Here is a 6000-nt window from a genome sequence, read left to right on the forward strand (position 1 = left end):
TTGTGAAGTAAAAAAAAAAAAATCAGAAGCAATCAGAAAAATCAGTTGATATAGCAAGAAAAAGAGAGAGTAAATTTTTAGTTAGAGAAAAGTGGGGAAATGCCAATGCACTATTAAGAAAACAAGACACTAAAAATGCAATTAATAAATCAAGGACTGCAAAATATTTCAAAAAAAGAGATTCTAGGAATAGCCTAGGAATTTCTAACTGCAGTGTGATTAACGACAAAAATAGTAAGACAACAGGCTGTTTTACTACCAACTCTTAATGGGAAGTATGCAACAAATGTGCCTCCAGAGGCCATAAGCCTCCAAAGAAGGTAAATATTGGTTCTAAAGAATGTCAGACAAGCTATTATCCCCATGCCTCCCAAACTTGCAATGTGTATTATTAACTATTACTTTGCTTATTATTGCCATTGTTCTATTAGCCAAGAAAGTTTCCTTGATAGATAAGGTGAATTTATGATCACTGAAGTGCAGGCTCAACACAAACAGATGATAATTCACCTGGTTCCAGAACATAATTAGAGCTGGACAGTATATTATTCAGTGAAAAGCCCTCGAGGTCACAGCTTTGGAGCATGTTGCACATGAAAAAGTCAATACGAGACAAAGCAAAAAGCTTCTGCAATGCTCTTCTTGGTATCTTGAAAGTGATATCAATACAGTTCAGAACTGCAATCACAATAACTCGTAATTATTATTTACTATTTTTTGTCTTTGTAAAAAGGACACTGATTAGGCTTGGATCCCATTTTATTACAACATATATTACAACGCCAGAAACTGTCTGCTCTGCAAAATCAACTGATATGCATCTGTCGGATGAAGAGCTCCATATGAGACTATTAGAACAGTCTTTCAGCCCAATCTTATTGAACACGCCCCTCACCGATACAGCTGCACCCAACGGAGCATGTGCTACATCCTGGGGGAGGGGCAGACACAAAGGTCTCTTCCTGGAAAAAAAACATCTGTCTACTTGCACCCACTTTTGACTGAACCATGTAATCTCCCTCTTTAATTGATCCATGGAGTTCAATGCTCCTCATTTGAATGGAGAGTTCACTCCTTAAATTGAAATGGAGTTGTGACACTGCCAAAACTCAGGTGAAGACTACCAGCCCCAAACCGTGCTAGGAAACCCTCCAATGCCTGTTTGGTACCTTATGGTACCCAGCCACCTCCAAAGGATTCTGGGAAAATCATCTTTTACAAAACTAATGAAAGATTTCACACCTCCGATGGTCCTCACAAACCCAGTGATTAAGTTCAATACAGAAACAAACCATTGGACATCCAACCAGTTACTGCATCCTCTTCTGGGTGGAAACACATAGGGAGAACCCAGCAGGGATCTTCAGTTAGTAATGGAGGACCCATTGATTGAGTCAGCTCATCTAGAATCCCATAGGATTCTATGGGGAAAAGGCTATAAAAATCCTAAGCTTTAGAGCAGGGGTCTCCAAACCCTGGCCTGGGGGCCAGATGCGGCCCGCAACAAGCCTCTATCTGGCCCGCGGCCAGCCTCTTGTCCCCTGAAAGCCCCTTGCCCACTTTACCGAACATGACTGGAACTGTGCTCTGGTTGCATCTGGAGGGTGTTGTAAGGGCCAAAGAGGTTGAATGAATGAGGCCATTCATTCATTTAGGCTGCCAATGGGACATGTGCTGCATCCTGCAGTTGGGTGTCACTCACAGAGGCATCCTCAAAGTAAGGGAATGTTTGTTCCCTTACCTCAGAGCTGCATTGCCCTTATGTCAGTGCTGGAAAGCACTGACATAAGGGGTTAGGATTGCACCCTTATTCACACATCTAAGTTCCATCTCTAATTTATTTATTAGTATTAGTATTGGCAACCTTCAGTCTCGAAAGACTATGGTATCGTGCTCTGAAAGGTGGTTCTGGCACAGCGCCTAGTGTGACTGAAAAGGCCAATCCGGGAGTGACAATCCCTTCCACACCGGGAGCAAGTGCAGTCTGTCCCTGGTCTGTCTCCCTGGCTATGAGCCTTCCTTCTTTGCCTCTTTGCCTCAGACTGCTGGCCAAGTGTCTCTTCAAACTGGGAAAGGCCATGCTGCACAGCCTGCCTCCAAGCGGACTGCTCAGAGGCCAGGGTTTCCCACTTGTTGAGGTCCATCCCTAAGGCCTTCAGATCCCTCTTGCAGATGTCCTTGTATCGCAGCTGTGGTCTACCTGTAGGGCGCTTTCCTTGCACGAGTTCTCCATAGAGGAGATCCTTTGGGATCCGGCCATCATCCATTCTCACGACATGACCGAGCCAACGCAGGCGTCTCTGTTTCAGCAGTGCATACATGCTAGGGATTCCAGCACATTCCAGGACTGTGTTGTTAGGAACTTTGTCCTGCCAGGTGATGCCGAGAATGTGCTGGAGGCAGCGCATGTGGAAAGCGTTCAGTTTCCTCTCCTGTTGTGAGCGGAGAGTCCATGACTCGCTGCAGTACAGAATTGTACTCAGGACGCAAGCTCTGTAGACCTGGATCTTGGTATGTTGCGTCAGCTTCTTATTGGACCAGACTCTCTTTGTGAGTCTGGAAAACGTGGTAGCTGCTTTACCGATGCGTTTGTTTAGCTCAGTATCGAGAGAAAGAGTGTCGGAGATCGTTGAGCCAAGGTACACAAAGTCATGGACAACCTCCAGTTCATGCGCAGAGATTGTAATGCAGGGAGGTGAGTCCACATCCTGAACCATGACCTGTGTTTTCTTTAGGCTAATCGTCAGTCCAAAATCTTGGCAGGCCTTGCTAAAACGATCCATGAGCTGCTGGAGATCTTTGACAGAGTGGGTAGTGACGGCTGCATCGTTGGCAAAGAGGAAGTCACGCAGACATTTCAGCTGGACTTTGGACTTTGCTCTCAGTCTGGAGAGGTTGAAGAGCTTTCCATCTGTTCTGGTCCGGAGATAGATGCCTTCTGTTGCAGTTCCAAAAGCCTGCTTCAGCAGGACAGCGAAGAAAATCCCAAACAAGGTTGGTGCAAGAACACAGCCCTGCTTCACGCCACTTCGGATGTCAAAGGGGTCTGATGTGGAGCCATCGAAGACAACAGTGCCCTTCATGTCCTTGTGGAAGGATCTGTTGATGCTGAGGAGCCTGGGTGGACATCCGATCTTGGGGAGAATCTTGAAGAGGCCGTCCCTGCTGACCAGGTCAAAAGCTTTCGTGAGATCTATGAAGGCTATGAAGAGTGGCTGTCGTTGTTCCCTGCATTTCTCCTGCAGTTGTCTAAGTGAGAATACCATATCAGTGGTGGACCTGCTGGCTCGGAATCCGCACTGTGATTCTGGATAAATGCTCTCTGCAAGTACCTGGAGCCACTTTAGTGCAACTTGGGCAAACAACTTTCCTACAACGCTAAGGAGAGAGATGCCACGGTAGTTGTTGCAGTCACCCCTGTCACCTTTGTTCTTGTACAGCGTGATGATGTACAGCGTGATGATAAATTTTATATTTAAATTTTTTCTGGCCCTCAAAACCATACCAGACATTTAATGCAGCCCTGTTCTACCAGATTCCCAGTCCAAGCTCCATCTGGAGAATTATGCCCAACTAATTAGCTCCCCTTCTTTCTTCAAAAATGACCCTGGTTCTGCCCTGCAGTACTGCTGAACCCCACCACTAGGGTAGCTTGCCTGTTTAACCTACAGAGGTCCTCCTTCCTGCCAGCAGCCTCCCACCACTATAGCAGCCCCTTGGTCCTCAGCAGGTCTTGGGCACAGCAGACAAACACCAGTATCCAGCAGCTTCCAAAGCCCATTCACACATCAGTTCATCAGCCATAAGTTCCTTTGTCCATTAATCCAGCCTGTCCTTCCTCAAGCTTTCCTCCTTCTGCTACCCACACCAAACTCTCCCTTCATCAGGTGCTTTTATTCCTGAGCGCCCTATTGCCTTCAAGTGGCTGCAGCTGTGCAGCACACTCTGCTGGATGCCCAGGCCTTACCCTTAAAGGGGCCACTGCTGACACCACATGCTACCTCCTCACCAGATCTTCCGATTCCAATACAGGCCAAAAAGTTTGGAGACCCCTGCTTTAGAGCCTTGCTTTATTTGTTCCTAGTTCCTTTCTGCCTTATTGTTGGTCTGTGGTGCAATAACCTGCTGATGCTGTGTTAAGCACTTCCATTCTAGCTGGCATCCAAGGACCACTGTTCCAGCTGGTACCCAAGATCAGTAACACCCCACAACCCCCTACCCTTTTAGCTCCAACTCTCTCCCCCCCCCCACTGAAGTTCTTGAGCTAGTGCAGGTTGGCCAGCTAATCTCATGGGGTCTCTCTCTCTCTCTCTCTCTCTCTCTCTCTCTCTCTCTCTCCACCCCTTCCTTCAAAGAAAGGTAGAGGTTCAGTACCTCATTACCAACTAATCAAAACACTACCTCCTCTGAGCTCTTTAATCCATCAGAATAAGGAATGTATCTATCAGTGGAACCAGGTGTGCTGGGTGTCTATGCATCTGTGTGTGTCAGATCAAGATTAGGAATTGACAGAAATTCCCAGTTCCAGTCCACAGAGTTTTGGTGGAGAACAGAATAAAATTGTTCTACTCTACTGAGATATGGGAGATGAATGTTGGAGTGCAAACAGCCACATGATTGAGGCTGAATTTCACCAGGTGCCATATCATTCACCAGGTGCTAAAAATGTTCAAAGGAGAAAATTGATGAGTGAAACTCTTTACAGGTAACATCGTATGCCTACAACACAAAAGCACAGAATCCAATTTTCTACATGGAGGGCATAGTACGAGTTACCTGTTTATAGTGAAGATGGTAGATTTGGGTTCTGAAATGTTTTATGTTTTTCCCAAGTATTGCTTCCAGGCTTAGTCCATCAACTCCACTGGGGAGTTCAGGGAAGCGCTTGTTTCTATCTTCTATCTCTCACTGAGTTGGCATTGAAAGCTCCTCAGAGGAACTGACATTGAAAGTGACCTGTTAGCCTTGCTCCTCCTGTTCCTTCTGCTTCCTTAAGTCTCAGACAGTCCCACAAAAGAAAGAACAGGAAGGTGGCTGACAGTTTTGTCTGCTAAAGAAAGAAGGTATCAGTAAATGACCTTTCCATCTTCCTATCTCATTGGCTAGGGTGCCAACTGAGTGAAAAAGTGATGCAATCATCTCTGTGTTGTCTCCCCAGGGATAGCAGTCCCTGGATTCTGTCCACTGGATTTTTGAGGATTCCTGTCTCCAGTGCTGCCCAGCATACATATGTGCACATGTATGTGGGCCTAGATGAATGCAAACAGAGTATGGCCGCAATTCTGACCAACTTTCCAGCTCTGACATTAGGGCAATGCAACTCCAAGGTAAGGGAACAAACATTGCCCTACCTTGAGGAGGCCTCCATGACTGCCCCCCAGCTGCAGGATATAGCATATGCCCCACTGGCACAGCTATGCTTGGCTAGAAAGTTGGTTAGGATTGCGTCCTATGTGACATACGCAAGACTCATACTGTTTTTGAGCAGACTGAGGAAAAGGAAGCATAGATCTGCACAAGTCGCTAATGAAGGTAAACCTTGGTTCTTTGGAACATCCTCACTGCCTCTAGAAAATTCCACAATTGGCTGCACCCTGCCCTGCCGTCCTATTCACACAGGCAAAGAATGTTATAGCAGTGGGAGCTTCCTGGCTTTGAGATGGACAGGACCATTTGGGATCACAAAAGAGAATGTCTTTGGCCTCTGGTTTCCCATCAGCAACTTCATTGACCATTCAGTCAGAGGATTATACTAATTAAGCTACAGAAAGTGTTATCTTTCCCAAGGTGAGCCACAATAAGAAATAAATATCTCTACCAGGGATTAGTGGTAAAAGCTCATGAAGAACAATCTGTGAGAAAGGATGGTCTAGGATGAGCTTATCACACAAAAGACTCTATACTAGTCTATGGCCAAAAAGACAAACAGGGTCTGACCTTAAACCCTTAAAATGTGCACTTCCCCTCTCATGTACTCTTGGTGTGCATGAGATTTTCCCC

The sequence above is a fragment of the Tiliqua scincoides genome, chromosome 2, assembly GCF_035046505.1.
Source record: "Tiliqua scincoides isolate rTilSci1 chromosome 2, rTilSci1.hap2, whole genome shotgun sequence".
Classification (NCBI taxonomy): domain Eukaryota; kingdom Metazoa; phylum Chordata; class Lepidosauria; order Squamata; family Scincidae; genus Tiliqua; species Tiliqua scincoides.